The sequence below is a fragment of the Onychomys torridus genome, chromosome 1, assembly GCF_903995425.1.
Source record: "Onychomys torridus chromosome 1, mOncTor1.1, whole genome shotgun sequence".
Lineage (NCBI taxonomy): Eukaryota > Metazoa > Chordata > Mammalia > Rodentia > Cricetidae > Onychomys > Onychomys torridus.
Window position 1 is genome coordinate 150,896,516 of NC_050443.1, and position 19,170 is coordinate 150,915,685.

Below are 19,170 nucleotides of genomic sequence, written 5' to 3' on the forward strand. Positions count from 1 at the left end.
CGTCAGCCACTAAGGAACCACCCACTGTACTCAGCACAAGCTCTGGGATCCAGGGTCACCATTCACAGAGATCTTGGTGTCAGTCCAGTGTTAAAGACTGCAACACCCGGCACTCAGAGCCTGGTGTGGGCGGAGAGAAGAGGGTAACCCAAGAGCACTCATCTATAATACAAGTAACACCTCGGCCACTTCTGGGTCGCCAGAACTGACATGCAGCCATGTAAACAGAGACACACACCTGAAACAGGGGTGCAAGCCATAGAAACATTATCAAGGAATCATTCTTGCCATTCTGCAGTCACAGGAGATTAGCTGGCCAAGTCAATGAGGCCTGCCTCCTGTGGCAGGCTGAAGCTCCCTCCCTACACATAGGAGCCACACTAGATTGCTTCATCACCGGCTTACAAAGAAAGACAGCGTGAAATGTCATAGCAATAGTTTAGTTTTGTAACAAACACGGTATATACATTTTGTATCTAACGATGTTTTCAAAAACACCTCTATTGTCATAGGTGTATTTTTAAGGGTTGCTGCTAGCTATTATGTGGATAGACACAATTTATTTAACCAACTTCTACAGTTGGATGTCAGGCTTCCAACTTTGCACTACTGGTCAAGAGCTCTGGCATGAAGACAGATCTTAACTGTTTTTTAAATTGGACCCTTAAAGGCAGAATGGCTGGCTCAGAGAGTAGTATCTATACTATTACTCTCAAATATGCCTCATCTGAAGACAGCAATCATGAACTTTCTGGGGTTGGAAAGTTATGACACTGACCACCAAAGTCACAAACTGTCCTCTGCAGGCTTCAGTGCAGTGTCCACAGGACACAGCAAGCTGAAAATCAGCACCAGCTCCAAGCACGGCCTGCCTCTCTCTCCAGCAGCTCAACACCTCTCCTTGCCTTGGAGAACGGGACAAGAGTGTAACACGGCACAAGTGCCCACTGTGCCACGTTGCTCTAACTTCCTCTGAGGAAAACTGAGCCTGTGTCATACATAAGACAGAAACACAAGCCCTGTGCCATCTATGAGGTTCTCAACATGTCCCCCAACTTCCTCTTGGGTAATCACTTCCCAAAAGTTCTCTAAAATAAAAAAAATAAAAAAAATAAAAAAAAAAAAAACAGGAAGATCCCTAAGGTCAAGTTCTCGGGGGTATGATTTTCACTTTTCACCATCCACTGTCATGACAACTGGCCTTCACACACCTTCATGGTGAAGTCAGGGAGGGCTACAGCTACTATGTCCCTAAAAACACACACTTAAGTATATGCAAAAGGGGGACATCCCATTGTGGAGCCTTCCAGGAGTTCAGCCACGGACCTGGGAGCTAACAGGGCCATCTAACAAATGGTGACCACACTTTTGCAGCTTGCAGAGGTCCTGAACGTTCTGACGGCCTGGCTTCTGTTGTTTGAATCAAAGGGGAATCTGTCAGGTTGAGGCCTCTGGAAACTTGGACTACTGCCCATCCCCCAGCTGGTAACTTGGTAAGGCCTTCCAAAGTAACTCGGGTGTCTCTACGCACTGAAGCAAATGTCAAATTTCAGACTTGTGAATGGTTGGCAAAGCTCTTCCCAGGCTGTTCCCTGAATGAGGAGTCACCTCTTGACCTCCTAATGTGTCGCCTGTTTGCTTCCTCAATTAGGACCTGTGCCCATAACCTAGAAACTCCACACGACCTAGGCTGTTCTGTCTACACCTGTACAAGTCACACTAGCTAAAGCTGCAGTGTCAGAGACTTAGGCCATCTACCAAGGCTTCGCTTAAGACCCAGGGCCTTCTCCTGGTGGCCTGCTGTGCGGGCCCCAGAGATTGCAAGGTGGAAGCGGAGGGCTGATAACAGAGACAAGCAAGGGTAAAATCACAAGGAAGGGGTAACGTGGTCAGAGACCGGAGGACAGAAAAACAGAGGCCATCTAGTGCAACAGCATCAGGTCTCACTCCAAGTGTCTCTGGACCACTGAACAAACAGGACAGCTCTCCTGAGAGGAAAGGACAGCACACCTTCCTCTAACATAGACTCTTAACATCACCTTCTTCTGCCACCCAGAAGCCAGGCACCTCTGCCAGCACGCCCTCACCTGCCCTCCTTCGTCTCAGGTATCCTGGGGAAGCCTGGCTTTGGCTGACAGCCATAGGTGTTCCCTGCAGAGGCCTTGGATAACTCCCTTACAAAAAGCAAGCCTTCAACAGCTGGGAAATAGACCTCTAACTGCTGTTTCCGTCAAGTGGCTTGGGCATGAACAAAGCAAAACGGGTCACAGAAAACAGTACTCAAATAAACAGTTTCACTATCAAAGGAATACCAAACAACTGCTGAAGTAAACACATGAGCTGCACTGTTCAGGCATGCCCCAATCTTGGGAGCGAGCTATGATGTCTGGGGACTAGCTGGCCAGCAGTCAGCTGTTCCAAATTTCCCCTTCCAAACACATGAGCAGAGGCCCAAGGTTCCTCAGGCACTTGGCCTGCACACAGGCTCAGCCTGCCCTCATTTGTAAGGACACTTCAGGAGGAGGAGGAGGCAGAAATAAGAGAGGGGGAAAACACAGCCTCTGAAAGTAGAATTCAGCACTACGACCCAAACTGGAAAGCAAGTCATCCATCCTTCCTAGGTTTACAGCTTAAGAACCGGTCTGGCTGTATCTTGAAAGACAAAGATCTGAACTGGCAATGTTCCTGTGACTCTCTGGGTGGCTTCAGAGCACAGTCATGGTCACCAGTCCTTCTTGCCAATGACCACGACTAATAGATTCCCACCTTCCTAGACTCCCCCTGCCCCCCACCCCAAGGACCGTTTATGTTCCACCCACAGCAAGCTGCCATCCCCTTTGCCGGGAAGCCGCAGCAAGCGACCACTGTCCCGGTGCTCAGCTGTGACCTGGCCTCACTATATATGGTAATGATACTACCTGAGGACATGTCTCTCTCACAAAACCTGTTCTAGGCTAGAAACTGCTCCTTCCAGTTTTAGCTACAACCCTGCTCGCATGGGGAAACGGAGTGTCAGTGCAAAGCAGCAAACCCACTATGATACTACAGCTGTTTACAGCTAAAGGACTCATTAGTATCAGTGCGCTCATGTGGTTGGTAGCCCTCTTACCTGCTCTCTCTGCAAGGCACCAAGCGCTTTCTTCCCACAAACACTTTGCCATCACAGTTAAATCAGTAAACGAGACCACCTTCTATCTCTCCACTGCCAGGCTAGGAATCTTGAATCATCTGTGCTTCGCTTTCCCAGGGGGCTAAAAGTGGTGGACAGAAAGCAGCCCCCTAATCTGGGCATGTGGAAGTGAGGACGGAAAACAAATGATGCCATCTTCCTGAGACAGGCTGCTGGGTGGCACTTCATGCTCTGAGGAACCTTAGGTCGTTAGGTGTTGCTGACCCCCAGTCTGCCACTGCTCTTAGCTCTGTCACAAACAGTGCTGAGCAGGGGCACTGCTTTGCCATCCCAAATGGACACCTTCTAGTGAGGTAGAAGCAACTGGTTCCAGGCTGCTGCAACACAGCTTCGGGTGGTGGTTCCCAAAGCATGTCCCCAGATCAATGGTAGCAGCACCTGGGAAGTAACGAACATGCAAACACACTGTTGGCTGCCACCTGCCCCCAAGCTACCTTCCTCAGAAACTCTGGGGGTTGGGCCCAGCAAGCAGGCGTGGTGGTGAAACTGATGCAAACTGTAACTTGGGGCCCACTAGCTCAGGCAGAGGAACACCCAAGGTCACAAGGTCTCGGAAATACCCAGCTTGGACCCACCTGTGTATCACAACCTGACATAATTACGCTGGCTCCTCACCAACAGCACCCACTGTTTTGTTTTTGTTTTTGTTTTTGTTTTTGCCAACTGGCAAGAGTCCCAATCATGAAATCCTTCAGGGCACTGTTCCTCCTATTTTCTCAGGGAAATTTTTCATGCCTCACTCAAAAAGGGAATGGTAACATTCACATCATAGGGTCAGGGCAGACACAGGGTGGTTTGGGATCAGCCCTCCATGAATCCCTGGATTACTGTAGCTCTGCCAAAACATCTAATCAGAACTAGAAAAGCAGCAAAATGTGACTCGCTTCCTGTGTGCTCACCACTGTATTTCTTTCTACCCACTCCATTCCAGGGCTCAGGGAAGACATTCAGAACACCAAACACTACACCTGACTCAGCCACGTCTCAGGCACTTAATTGTTCTGTCTACAACGTGACCATGCCTTGACAATCCAATACCATGAAGAAAGCCCACGCTACTGGACTGTACAGCCTCCCACCAGATCCTTCTGGACAAATGCCAACCAACTCTGGAGCATCGAGCCTGCCTCCCACACCTCAAAAGAAACAAAGAAAGACTGTGGGAAAATCAACAAAAGTGGGGAGAACAGCCGCTAATATTTACAGTTCTGAACTGGTACTACAGTTTGGCTCTCCGGTATCCCCCAAATGCCCATGTGTGAAGGTTTGGTCCCAGACTATGATGCTATTGGAAAGTAGTGAGATCTTTTAAGAGCTGTGGCCCAGTAGAAGGAAGTTAGGTCATGGGAGACATGCCCTGAGACGGGATCTGAGGACCCTGGCCTTTTCCTCCCTCTCTCCCATCCTGGCTGCTGTGAGGTGAGCGGCTTTCTTTTTTATGAATTCCCACTGTTATATAGACAGAAATCAGCAGACTTGATGGATATCAGGGCTGGACCCTCCTTTCTTGATCAATTCAGGTACAAAAAGGTACCAGAGCTGCAAGCTCTTAATTAACACCTAAAGGAAAGAAACTGAGTTACATCTCTGACCTTGGAAGGAGAGGTCACATCCTAAACTTCCCAGAAGGTCATGAACTGATAGCTATCTAAACCTAGTCCCAGACGTCCCAAACTTTGGACACACCACGGCACTCTCTGTAAAACTCAATACAAACGGGCCTGCCAATCACCTGGACAGGAGAGCACCCCTAAGGAAACCACGTGTTACAGATGCTTTAGTAAAAAGAGTAAAAAGCAGGCTTAGCATGTCAATCAACACAAAGGCCCTTTAGTTCACTATGCACTCTCACAGAGCACGTCTGTTTGACTCTGCCTACCTTCTGTATCATGTAATAAACATACTCATAAAAATTAGTAATAAACTCTGCCTGTATTCTATATTACACTCTGTGTGTCTCATCTTAATTCTTCAGAAATCACCAGGGAACTGAAGGGAGGTGACATCAAGATGCCAGTGACATGACCATGATACACAACCTCTCCTCAAGTCAGATGACCATGAACTGGAACAAAAGCCAATGAGCCAAAATAAATCTTTATTCCTTAAAAGGTAATTGTCACAGCACAGCGGGGTAGGAGGCTGGATCATCAGTTTGAGGCTAACCTATCTCAGGAGAAGAAAAGGTGGGGGGGGACACTAAGAGATACCCCATTCTCAGGGACTTTGTCACAGTGACAGAGCTAACTGACACACTTTGTAACATACACTCGGTGCCTTACAAATGTTAGCTCACATCTTTCGCACTGACTCAACAACTCTGGACAGTAGCTGCTGTTCTTATGTCCACCCAAGAACATGCAGCCTGCAGCACAGCTGGTCCACAGAACCTGCCGCCAGCATACAGCCCATACACGGTGAGGCCTAGAGACAAACCCAAGTAATCAGAGAGCTACTAGTTATCTATGCATACACCAGTCACCTATCGCTACTTAACAGAACAATGATTTTTAAGACACCTGAATCCAGACATGGGAATAGGCAAGATGGTTCAGCAGGCAAGGCCCTTGTCACTAAGCCTCACAGTCTGGGCTCATTTCCCAGGAACTACATGGTGGGTGGCCAACTTCTGCAAGTTGTCTCCCGACCTCCATATATGCACTGAGATACATGTGCATGCGAACACACACACACACACACACACACACACACACACACACACACACACACACACACACACACACACACACACACACACACACAGAGAGAGAGAGAAAGAGAGAGAGAGAGAGAGAGAGAGAGAGAGAATATGTAAATATAAAACATATTAATATTTTTTAAAATTCCAGATGCCACATCCATTACCATGAGATTCAAGACCAGGTCCTCGGGGTTCCCAACAGAAATGTTAATTACACTGGTTTTCACCTTCCTCTTCTCTCCTCCCTATTCAAATGCCACCCAATTGGACTGACAACTCCAGGAGCCGATTTCTCTCTTCCCTTAACTCCCCTGGCACTGTAGCATTTAACCCTAATTATATACCATCTGTCACAAAGACTCCTCTAATTGTTACTTGTATATTAGTTGTATACTCCTCCCCACTCAACTATAAAATTCCTTAGAAGTATCCATACTGTCTGCAAAAGTAGGCAGAGGCCCAGGCATAGATCTGGAGTGCCACACACTAATTGGCTGGCTCCTTCACTTTGCTTTCCTGACACTTCTTTGTCATAAACCCTGAGAAGCAGGTGAAAGTCTGAAGTTTACTATTAAAGCCAGTGTTAGGTGGGCTATGACCTCAGCACTCCCTGAGTAACAACTCTGTGTCCAGACCTACACTCGGGGTACCTCCAGAGCCTCACAGAGGAGGTGCGCTTTGCTTATAATACAGGCTTGAGGAAGGAGGAGCTTGGGGCAGTGAAACAGAGAGGAGGAAAAGATTGACCAGTGTCACTCAAGCCTCGGAAAAGTGAAGAGACTGTTAAAGACCTGTCCCCAAAGCCCTTACTCTGTCTACACCAGGAGGTAGGAACAATTGTGGCTTAATATGTAATATCTGCCCCAGGCACATTGTGAAAGGCTAGGTCCCCTGCTGGCAGAGCTATTATGGAAGCTTTTGAAAACTTTGGGTGACTGTCCTCAGCTGGAAAAAGTAGGCCACCAGGCAGTCCTTGGGGTATCTTGTCCCTGAACCCATCCTGAGAGCTCTCTGTTACCCACCATGATGAGAGTTTCCTCTACATGCTGCCTCCATGAGGCCACATAACCACAGACTTAGGGATGCTTAGGGACCATGAATGCAATTATGTCTCTGCTCTTAAATTGCTTCTCTCGGGTGTTTGGTCACAACAGAAAAACAACTGTTAATAATACAACATCCAAACTTCAACTCTGCCCAAACATACGACCTAAAAAAGTTCCCATTGGCTGGAAGTACAGCTCAGTAGCACAGCATGTGTTTAGCATGTATACAGCCCTGAACTGAAGCTCTAGCACCATAGTGAGAAAACATGTTACCATAAAGGAGAAAATTGGAAACTTGATTTATTAAAAGTTATTTCTTAAAGATGGGATGGCAATGACCATGATAGCATCCAAATAGTATCCAAATATCAAAACAGAAATGATGTCAATTCCCTCCATGACACTGTAACCAAGCAAAGCCAATCACAGTTCCTAGACTCTATTGAGAACTTAAAAAGCATTCCAAAATGTATTTGGAAGAGCAAAGATCAAGCCAACATCTGAGAGCAAGAGAGTCCAGTCCCACCATGTCAAACATGGTGCAAAGCTCTAAGGAAGAAATAAGGGTATGGCCCAGAAACAGAAGACTGGAAAAGAACTAAGAACAAAATACCAGACCCTGTGAGGCATCTCGAAATTAGTAGGGTGAGCTTAAGGGGAACAGGGTTTGGTTTAGAGTGATGACATTCTAGAGAGGGGTCATGTTGATGCTTGTCCAACATGAACATCACACTATTGAATTATGCAAAAATTATTGCCTGGAAGGCTTATGTTCTGTATCTTCTGGCATAGTTCAAAAGAAGATATTTTAAATACCGTGACACAATTTTGTAAAAAATTATAAGCCAGTATGTTTAGTGACAGGAACCAAACACAATCAAGTACCATCCAGTGTGGACATTTATACAAAACTCTAGAAAGGCGAGCTATAGTGATTACACAAGTCTGGATGTAACAGGAAATGTCTGACTAAAAAATGGGCCCAAGGAAAGTTTGGAGGTGACAGAAATGTTCAGTATCTTCACTGTGGTAGTTTCAAGATAGCTACATTGTCAAAAGTAAAGTACACATTTTAAATTGATTTATCTACATAAATTATAACTCTTGATAAGTCAACAAAGTCTCCTGTGTATTCGGAAACATGATATACGATCAAAACTGCCTCACCAAAATTATGAAAGGATGCATGGTTTAATCGATACTTTAGAAAGACTGCCTCACAAAACGGAAGGAGGGAAAGAAGGACAAATGTGGGGGAGGGGAAAGATTAGGCGGGGAGGAACAGAAGATCAAACGGGCAATTGGTTCAAGAAACTATGTAACAACTAAATAGTATAAGGAACGCCTCCAATTCATTAAAAATCACATAAATTCACATTAAAACAATGAGAGCTCATTATCTAGCCACAAAACACTGGTAAATTATAGAGCTGGTTAATGTCCAACACTAATAAGGATGCAGGGTAGCATCCCTGTAACCAGCTTGGAAGTGGACACCAGCTCAGCAGCTCTGAAAGTAATTGAGCACACACTGGTACTTTACTTCTCAGCCTCCCAGGGCAGGGTCCTGGATGCAGACCCCTGCAGCATCGGTTCTCAAACACTCCCTTGAATCTCCAGGTTAGGCACATTAAAACACAGATTAGCAGCTTTTGCCCCGGGGTTTCTGATTCAGGTGGTCTCAAATCTGCATCACGAGCAGGGAGCATGCTTCCAAAACCACTACCCCTAGAGATCCTCTCACAGAGATCAATAAGAGAATGCAGTCAGCATTTCATTCAGTTGTACCTGTTGTCACAGATCAAGATGAGTTAAGCACCTACCACTAGCACACAAGCACACACACACACATGCATATAAACATATGAGTATATGTGGTCATTTGAATGTAACTGGCCCCCATAAGCTCATAGGGAGGGGCATTATCAGGAGGTGTGGCCCTGTTGGAAGAAGTGTGTCACTGTGGGGGTGGGCTTTGAGGTCTCCTATGCTCAAGCTACACCCAGTGAGATAGTTCACTTCCTGCTGCCTGTGGGGTCAAGATGTAGCTCCTTCTCCACTTTCAGCTCCTTCTCAAGCACCACGTCTCCCTGCATGGCACCATGTCCCACCATGATGATAGTGGAATAAACCTCTGAAGTTGTAAGCCACCCAGTTAAATGTTTCCTTTCTAAGAGTTGCCATGGTCATGGTGTCTCTTCACAGCAATAGAAACCCTAAGACAGTACATGTGTATGTATGGGTGCATACATACAAGCTAAGCCCACACTCATACTAAACTACCTAATAAAACACTAAAAGAAATTCGGTCAACTCTCATGAAATGTTGGAATGTTTCCAAGATAAATGTTTTCGGAGGTTTGACATGCTTTCCTTTTGCCATACTCCAGATGGAGCCTAGGACCCTGTGCACGCTTACGCGCTCTACCACTGATCCACAGCCTCAGCACCATTTATACAAATTGAAGACAACAAATCAAGTAACACATCTTTAACAAATACACACACACACACACAAATACATGAGTGTCAACTGCTCTGGCAGCAGAGGCAGTAGAGAGGGGCGGAGATGACAAGAAATAACCACATTTAAGAAGGGAAAAATCACCTTGGATCATTAAAGGATGTCTAGCCGGCCACTGACAGAGGAAGGAATTCTTGCTCAAATACAAGCATGGGGTAATTCAAACCCTTGGACTCCAGCATTCCATTGAGGCCCAGTTTTCCCTTTGACAGATTAAAAAGAAACTGAGGTTCATCTTGGCTTTTGGCAAGATGTTATCTGTCTACATGTTATCTGTCTCCCTTCCCTGCCTGCAGGTCTCTATCTGTAGATATCTCTCTCTCTCTCTCTCTCTCTCTCTCTCTCTCTCTCTCTCTCTCTCTGTCTGTGTGTGTGTGTGTGTGTGTGTGTGTGTGTGTGTGTGTGTGTCAATATTTCCCTGTCTACAGCGGTGTGTTTATATGTTGAGACAAGACTCTGAGGGGGACAGAGCTTCCTAGCAGACACTGAGCCACATCTCTTCACCAGCCATTCAATTTGGTTTGACTGAAACCAGAAGTTCCAGCCACAGTCACAAAACCAAACCTTCCCCTTGCCCACAGGGCCTGCCCTTCATTCGTTCCCGTCCTCACACCACACTGAACTGATCCAACTATGATGGTTTTTATCAGGTACCCTAACTAAGGTGACGACAAACTTGGCGGGACAGCTCCTGGGATGTAGAAGGGAATGATAGGTAAGCATCTGTATCCAATCTCTCTCTTTCTCTCTCTTTCTTGCCTTTATATTCCCGATGAAGACTTCTAACCAACAAGCCCAAATCTTTAAAAACCAAGCATAGCAACAAGTTCTTATATTAATAAATAAATAAACAAACAAACAAATAAATAAATAAATAAATAAGAGTAGTGCCATCCAAAACAGGCAAAGACACAGCCACTTCTAATCTGTCCTGTCCCCACAGAACTGTTTCCTCAGCACTTGAGCAGATTTCGTCTTTTCTACAGCAGCGCTTATCACTGGAGGACACAAAGTTAGGGAACTCACAGTTAAAAACAGCTGGCAGCTACTAGTATTAAGAGTCCTCCTTCATGTTTTTATGAGCGATCCCAAAAAAATACCCTTTATTCTAACTCTAGAGAAGTACCTGCCACAAGTTGAAAATGAAAATGTGAACAAGTATTGAGTTCTTGACATAAAACTGATGTTTATGGTCAACACAAGGCAATTGCATCTTGGGAAATCACATAGGTCTTTAAGTGTCCAACATATATAATTCATAGGCATTGTTGTGCACTCTTTATTCTAAAATTGGTAACAGGAGAGAATCCCATTTACAGACAAAAATGATGAGGAATATGGTAGACTGATGCTCTTCTATTATGAAAAATGTTCTTAAATATGAATAAGCACTTCCTGAGTACTACAGACAGATCAGACATTATGCAAGACTCTGGAGTTCTCCAGTGTGTACGATACTTTAAACAAATGTGTGCCTTTAATAATATAATCAATATCTTGAATTAGTAGGTTTTTTTTTAAGTTCTCTGATAAATGAAGTAGTTCAATGTCAGTGACAAGTGGCTGAAAAGTATCTATTTACTAACAATAAAAATGGCTGGTCTCCGCAGCAGAGACAGAAGGGGGGGTCTCACTCTGTAGAACCACCTAAACTGCAAGGTAGTGATGGCCACCTCCTGCTACCCAGCAGGTTTGTGATGGAGAGGCTTTCAAATGTGCTCTATAGTTTAAGAGGATCACCAAGGAAACCTAAAGGATCAGGGCATCCAGAAGGAAACAGCAAGCAGACCAGGAAAGAGATTTGTTGTGCATAAGAAGCCCGCTCCTGGAGGTTTCCCCACAGCTAGGCACGGCCAGCAGCGGGCACAGGCTCTGCAGCCTCCTTGCCTGCTTGCTCCTCCAAGGCAAGGCTTCAGAGCTGGAAACCTGCCACCTGCTGAATCACCAAACATCCCTGGGCTTCCCTTTAAAAACACACACACACACACAAACTGACCACATCGTCACCCAACCCCGGCTGGCTTCTTCCTTGGACACCTATCACTGACCAATGAAACACCCGGACATCCTCTCCCCTGCCTCACAGACCCAAACTGCCTCCCAAACCCAAGGCAACTTCCACAGGGACCCTACCTCATCAGACCCACTCTTTTCTGCTCTCTCAACCTCCTCCCCTGCTGATGTTCAACCCCCACCCCCACCCCCGCCCCAGGCCAGAAGGCACGGGGAGTTGACAGCACAGCGAGACAGGCATTCACCAATTCCACAACCAGACAGCCAACCAGAAACATCCCCAATCTGAAGACGGTAAATTTCGGGTGAGCTATGACAGTAGGCAGGCCTCAGAACACAGAAAATAAACTTCCCGTCAGAAACCAGCCTTCTGTCTTTGTGTAAGTGTGCACCGCTGAACTCTGTCCTGTCTGAAGGTGAAATGAAACATCCGAGAAGCACCTGCCCGGATTCTCTCAGCTCCCCAGGACCACAGCATCCTTCACCCCGACTGTTACTCACGACAGTCAAAAGCGATCAAGCGTTAACCAGAACGTGCCAGGATGAATCCGTTAGCTGGACCAGGGCACCACCGGGACCACCGAAGGAAGAGAGCCGGAGTGTGGGTTAAGACGCGGGCAGAGGTAGCAACTGCTGCCGCTGATGTGCCCTTGACAAGTCGCCTACGACCACACAGACCCCTCATTCGCTAAGCGAACCGCGACCAGAGCTCCAGGGACGCCCCTGCAGGCCTTGCCCATTATAACACCCCCACGCGGCGGGGCCACACGGGGTCTCAGAGCAGCCGCGAACCGGGGGCTGTTACGCCGCCTGGGAAGGAGGGGCTCGCTCCTCCGAAAAGGGGGGTCCCACCTGTTATGTCGTTGGGGGTCATCGAGGGGCCGTGCTCAAGGGAATCCCAAAGCCGCGGGCGCCTAGCCGGCTGCGATCAGACCAGGAGGTACCAACTGTCACTCCGCCGCCGGGGCTGTGGGGGTGGGGCTGAGATTTGGGGGTCCACCCCTGAATACTGCGGGACCTCCGGCTGGCTGCCGCTGGAAAGGTCCTCGGCCCTGGGCGCTCGGGCCCCGCCACCGTCCGCTCGCCCCAATGTGACACCAGGCAGCCTTCCAGCGCCCGCACGCAGCACCTCGGAAAGGTGCCCACTGACGCCTCCGCCTTCTTCCCCGCCCAAGTTGGCGGGGGAGCCCCGCCGGCGGCCCGCCCCCTCGGAGCCGGGATCGCGGCCGCCAGAGCGCTCCCCCGCGCCCACCCCCACGAGCGGCCGCGCGGGGGACCGCCCGCCAGGTACGCGCGCGACACGGCGCGGGCTGCGCTCACGCCCCCTCGCCCCGGCTGCCCGCCTGCCGTCCGCCGAGGTCAGGCCCGGCCCGCGAGGCTCGGGTCAGAGCCAGCCGCCCGCGACCCGGAGGCCGGCCCTCCGCCCCCGCCCCGCGACTCACTTGCACGCGGGTCGTCGCAGCCGCCGGGATTCTTTCCACGCGCCGAGCTCCCCGCCGCGGAACGAAATCCGGGGCACAGCGGCGTGCGGGCTCTGCAACGGATCGCGCTCTCCCGCCCAAGTGCTCAGCTCCCCGGACGAGCAGCCCGACCGGACCGGCCCTCCCCGCTCCTGTCCAGCCGGCAGCCCGCCGCCGCTGCCCCGGCCGCTGCGGAGCTGGCGAGGAGGCTTCTGACTTGGAGCCTCCGGCTGCCGAGCATGCCCAGTCCGCGGCGGAGCCGGGTCGGCTTCCCGCGCGACGCCGGTCCGTTCCTCCGGGTGTTCCCGGCGGCCGGGGGGCGGGGACCGTGGACGCACGACCGGGGGACCCAGCGGAGTCTCGCAGGACAGCGAGCCGTGGGGTGTGCTCGGGGGGGGGGGGGGGGGGATGGTGAGTCCTTTTCCTTATCAAGAAACGAGAACCGGAGAGAGAGGGGGCGCTTCCTCCGAAGACGAGAAGGGCCCAGATGGTGGGTTTCATCCTTCGGGATGGGAAGCCCAATTAGGGGTCAGCTTGAGATGTGTGCGGCTAGAGCCGGCCAGAGAGCTGGGGACTCAAACAGCCTTCGAGAAACCACCATCGGGGACACGAACGACACTGGGATTTTCTTCCCCACCAAGCCCTAGAGCTGCGACACCTGTGACTGTAATTGATCATTTAAAATGGATGGTCTTCAAACTCTTGGGAACATTTCCCAAAGCTCTAATCCTTACACCCCCCTCTTCCCAGAAAATCGGGGTCTGCCAGCTTCCTAAATCCTGCAGCGCCAGGCAGCTCGGAGGCCCAGGAGGTCTCCTAACAGTCTCGGAGCACCGGGCCGCCCAGTCCGGCCGGGCCCCACCTCCCGCCGCCGCTCGGAGCTGCGGCGAAAACCTGGAGAGCGCCGCACCAGAGCTGGAGCACTGCGCATGCCCAATGGCCCCACGGGGGTGCGGGTCGCCCGCAGATTTCCTCCGGCTCGCACGGCCGAACCCGGTACCGGGACCCGGGTCGCGCGGCAGGAACAGCAGCCTTCCCGGCACCCGGCCTTCTGGGCCCGCCGGCGCGTGCTGCGGGGACAGAGCTCGCCCTGGGTGCGCTGCCCGCAGGGTCTGGTCTGGGGCCGGGGGGGGGGGGGGGGTGGGGACCAGCGGCGGCCCGGGCCTGCGTGACACGTGACTGTCCGCCGCTCTCCGGGGCAGCCATCTTCCGCCCTGCGGGGCCGCTGGCGAGGAATAGTCCGCGATCCGGTGGGACTCAACCCAGCCGCCTCCCCCACCAGGCCCGGGTCCCCGCCCTCACCTGCCTCCGCCGGGCTACAGGGTGGGTGCCGCTGCGCTGGCCCTCGATCGCCGGGAGGACTGGCTGACTCCCGAGCCAGAACCTAAAGGCTGCGAACTGGAGAGCAGCTCTCCTGGGGCTGACGGCTTCTGCTTTTCCCCAGGGGCGGAAGTTGGAAGAGGAGTTCCCGTTCCTAAAGCGCCGGCACCGCTCCCGCTGCTTGCCTGTCCTGACCCATCGCCGGCGACGGAGCATGGAGGTGGTGGCGGAAGACGTCAGGACCGCCGTCGCTCACCACCGTGCATTTCCCCTGCTGCTGGTCAGGTTGGATGGTGATGCTGTTGTTAGTCACTTGGCTCCCTGAAATCTCTGGACTCGCAACCTCATCACCCGAGAATTCATTAGAACGGCACATTCACTACCACACCTAGACCTACGGAATCTGAAACGCTTACTGAAACCTGGTTAACAAGCACTCAAGGTGAATCAAATGGCCGCTTTCCCTAAGCCCTGGAGACCCGTTTTCACGTCAGACGCTGAGAACTTAGCGTGCTCTGCCCTCAAATAAATACATTGGGAAAACGGACTCAAAAAATGCTGCCTGCTCCTGTGCAGGCACTGAAGGTCTTGTCCTCTCCTGCATCTCTGGCCCCTTCACCCGAGGACACTATGCTACTGCACTTCCCAGGGAGATTAAGAAAGGGTGCCTTTGTTGCGAGTCGCTTCTAAGGGACAACCGGCAGCTCAGTTTGGAGTGTCAAACAAGAGCAAGGGAGTGCCTGAGAGTCATAGTAGCCCCGCTGGGTATTTACATCAGCTTGCGCATAAAAGGCTTGCTGTTGTCTGACCTATGCCACTGGCCTCTTGCAGTGCTTCCAGGTCAGAGTAAGCACTGCTGTATGGTAGGTGAAGGAATCCAGACTGTAAAATCCACCCCCACCCCACCCTCGTGCACACGTGTGTACACACACACACATACACACACAGATAAAGATGAATTAAAGTCTGCAGACAGTTACTAGTGTGTCAAGGTCAATACGGGGTTAGTTTAGGTTTTTCCTTTTTTTCCCTGGATCTTTGAAATGTTTTTTGTAGAAAAAATAAAAATAAAAACCAAACGGGATTTCTGTATGTAATTTTGGGGTGATGCATAGCATGTGGAAAGGAAGGAATATAAAAGTATTTCCACTTCAATTTCAAGAAATAGTTCTTAGATAAAGCACATGTAAAGACACTATACTTAACATAGCTGTAAATAAATTGGGTGGGGAGGTCATCTAGAGAACCCACAGCATTTAAAGTAAATTCTGAATTGTGTGTCATAAGGGATACTTCAGAGTCAACATCGTTTCAAATTACGTTTACTAGTAGAGTCTTTAAGTCACTCTTTATACCAAAAAATATTTAATAGAGGTGAAATGCTCCCTTTCTAGACCGCTGAGTGCCAAAGAACCTTAGCGGGAGGTTGGAGAGCTAGCACAGCAGTTCAGAGTGCCTGCTGTTCTTAGAAAGGACACTAGTTCAGTTCCCAGCACCCCACTTTGCAACCAACAACCACCTGTAATTCCAGCTCCAAGGGATCTGGTGCCCCCTTCTGGCTGCACAGAGCACCTGCATGCAGGAAGGCAAGCAATCATATAAATAATAAATCTCTTTAAGAGAGAAAAGAATCCTAACACCATTTCTTATCAAAATCATGATAAGAAACATTAATGTTTAGGTTTCTCAAGTACATGGGCTAGCATAGATATTTCTGCATCAGCTAACAAAAATGAATCACCACCTAGTCAGTCTGTCGTAGCTAAAATAAAACAAAGAACAAATACTGAGACACTTCACTACTTCAAAGTTGATCATTTCTAACGATTAATTATCTAAGTAGAAAATAGAGTTTTATCCCATTGACCTGTAAGTAGTAGCCACCACTTACTAGATGGTATTCAAACTTCACACCATGCTCCACAATCCAGGAGGCTTCAGTGTGTAGCCATGGAAATGTGTCTCTGTGGAAGAATCCAGAGCCACACAGCCTGAGCAGCAAGAGCAAGGCTTAACAGCCTCCTCATCCCTTTAAATACGTCTGGCCAACCTACAACCTGGGTTCAAAACCAATGCTGTGGGTGGAGAACCAGCTGCCTATGACAAGGCTCCTTCCAAGTATTTGCCCTAAGGAGTAGATATGTGAAAAATCTGCCCTCTGAGTCCATTCTTGTGCCTCCGCCTAAGATTCCTGGCTTCGCTGGTGCTTGACATCTTCTATTGGTCAAGAAAAACTGGAATTCTTTGACCATACTTGGGTAGATGAAGGATGTAGGCCAATTTCTCCTTATACACAAAATCCCCTTCCCTACATATTAAATGCCATATGATGGTTATATATTATCTCTGATCTTTTGGGGTATCTAGCAAATGAATTGACACCGAATATCCCTTAGTAAATAGTTGCTAAACCATAACATTATTCTCTTTTCTGTTTTTATTTCTCTGTGCTGCAATTTGGCATGAAAAGGATAAATACAAAGAATGGAAACGTTATCCCTCCCTAATTAGCAACCTTGTCAATCTCACATGTATATTTTAAAGGGATTCTCAAATTAGACATTTATGACGGGTGTGATGGTTTGAATGGGAATGGCCCCCATGGACTCATATGTTTGAATTGGTCTCAGTTGGTGGGACTGTTTGGAAAGGATTAGGAGGTGTGATCTTCTTGTAGGAAGTGCATCACTGGGGTACGCCCGTGCTATTCCTGGTTAGCAATGATTCTCTCCCTCTCCTTCTCCCTCTCTGCTTCCTGTCTGTGAATGAGTGAGCCCTCAGCTACTACCCCAGCACCGTGACTGCCTGCCCTCTGCCTGGCTCCTGCCACTATGGTCATGGACTCCCACCCCCTTTCATTGTAAGCCCTCAATGAGAAGCTTTCTTTTACAAGCTGCCTTGGTCATGGCGTTTTGTCAGGACAATAGAAATGTAACTGAGACACCTCACTAACAAGGGTCCGCTGAATAGATGGCATCTACAGAGTGCTGCCCAGGATGGCAGATATGATACCCCTATCAAAACCACCACTTCACTCCTAGCTTTTTAAAGTAACTCCAGGCAGGTTTAATTCTTGCCTCTTAAAGTAAGAATGTTGTAATCCATCCCCTCTTTGCTTCCATGAGCACTGTGAAAATTAATGAGATCTTTAATACAAATATAGGTCTGTAAAAATGTTATAGACAATTACAGGTGAGCATAATAAAAACATAAAATATTGTTCAATTTATTGTGACAATTGAGTTTAGCAATCAGCTTCCTTCTAGTACAAGCACCAGAGCAGTCCTGGTACTAGACAAAATGATAGGCACATACTGTCATCTCCAACTAGTGTTTATAAATGAGTCCCAGATAGCGCCAGTGCTAAAGGAAGCGGGGGTTATGTGACACAATCACCTGGATTTTATAGTTCCAGAACAAACTCTTCATCACTAGGCCATGCTGCAGTGAGAACTGGCACTTTTTCTATACTTCCCTTGTAAGAGACTGAAGGAGTATATTGATTTCTGCCATCAAGTCTTGTTCAGTGTAAAGGATAGTATTCTCTCTCTCTCTCTCTCTCTCTCTCTCTCTCTCTCTCTCTCTCTCTCTCTCCATTTGACATCTTGAAGAATGAGATAACAAGAGTCCTGGAATCATTTAATAGAATGGTGACTAAATACTGTGTACACCAGTCTAGACCAAGGTTTCTCAGCCTTAACTCTGTGGACATTTAGACCAGATGACACACTGTTGTAATAAGCTCCCCTGTCCATCACAGGATATTTAGCGGCATCCATGGCCTCAACCAACTAGATGCCAATAATAGTCCTGCTCACTGTCACAGCCAAAAATACATCCAGACATTGCTATATATCCTCTGAGAAGGGGGGGGGGGGCATTTAGCTGCATGTACTATTTTGGCAGTGATCAAATGGAGTAAGTGACTCTAAAGAAGCTGGAATCTTAAATCAATCATCACTCAGCACGCATTGGCTGTCCATACAGCATCCCATCTGTTCAGCCAATGATTATGCTGTACCAAACAAAGCATAAGATCAAATATTGTGTGTGTGCAAGAAACAAAAAGTCCCACTTCTCCACAGAAGGCCCATACGTCATCCCCATCCCAATATCAAGGTTGTCAGATACCACGTGCTACATACTTATACTAACATTTTATTACTTACTTGAAACACAAATGAAACTCGGTGTCCTGTATTTTTAACTGCTGAGTCTGGAAACCCTACAGATATAAAGTTTTATCACCATCCTGAATTGTGATTCCATGAACTCAGCGTGATTTCATTAGAAAATGACTGCAAAGGGTGAATCAGGTACAAAGGCACTCTCCTATGATCCCAGCGCCTGGGGGCTGTTTGGGATACATAACATCCTATCACTCACTCCCCATACTTTGGGCTGAAGAGATGGCTCAGCAGTTAAGAGCACTGGATGCTCTTCCAGGGGACCCAGGTTTCATTCCCAGCACCCAGTGACAACATAGCCATTTATAACTCCAATTCCAACGGCTATGACGCCTGGTTTCTCTGGGTCCCAGGCATACATGTGTTGCACTGACATACATACAGGTAAAAACATCCATACATATAAAAATCAAATGATTTTTTTTTTAAATGAAATGTGGGCCAGGCGGTGGTGGTGCACGCCTTTAATCCCAGCACTTGGGAGGCAGAGCCAGGCGGAACTCTGTGAGTTCGAGGCCAGTCTGGGCTACCAAGTGAGTTCCAGGAAGAGTGCAAAGCTACACAGAGAAACCCTGTCTTGAAAAACAAAAAGAAAGGAAGGAAGGAAGGAAGGAAGGAAGGGAGGGAGGGAGAGAGAGAGAGAGAGAGAGAGAGAGAGAGAGAGAGAGAGAGAGAGAAAGGAAGGAAGAAAGAAAGAAAGAAAGAAAGAAAGAAAGAAAGAAAGAAAGA

The 19,170-nt window shown here is 48.5% G+C and overlaps 1 protein-coding gene across 1 annotated transcript in view; it reads right to left on the minus strand.

Moving 5' to 3' along the window:
• Sgms1 (sphingomyelin synthase 1) overlaps positions 1-14,542 on the minus strand; it is a 264,683-nt gene extending 250,141 nt beyond the window's left edge. Inside the window, 1 exon segment of the mRNA XM_036166358.1 lies at positions 14,237-14,542. The gene's annotated coding sequence lies outside the window, so the exon portion shown is untranslated.
• Positions 14,543-19,170: the final 4,628 nt, after the last annotated feature.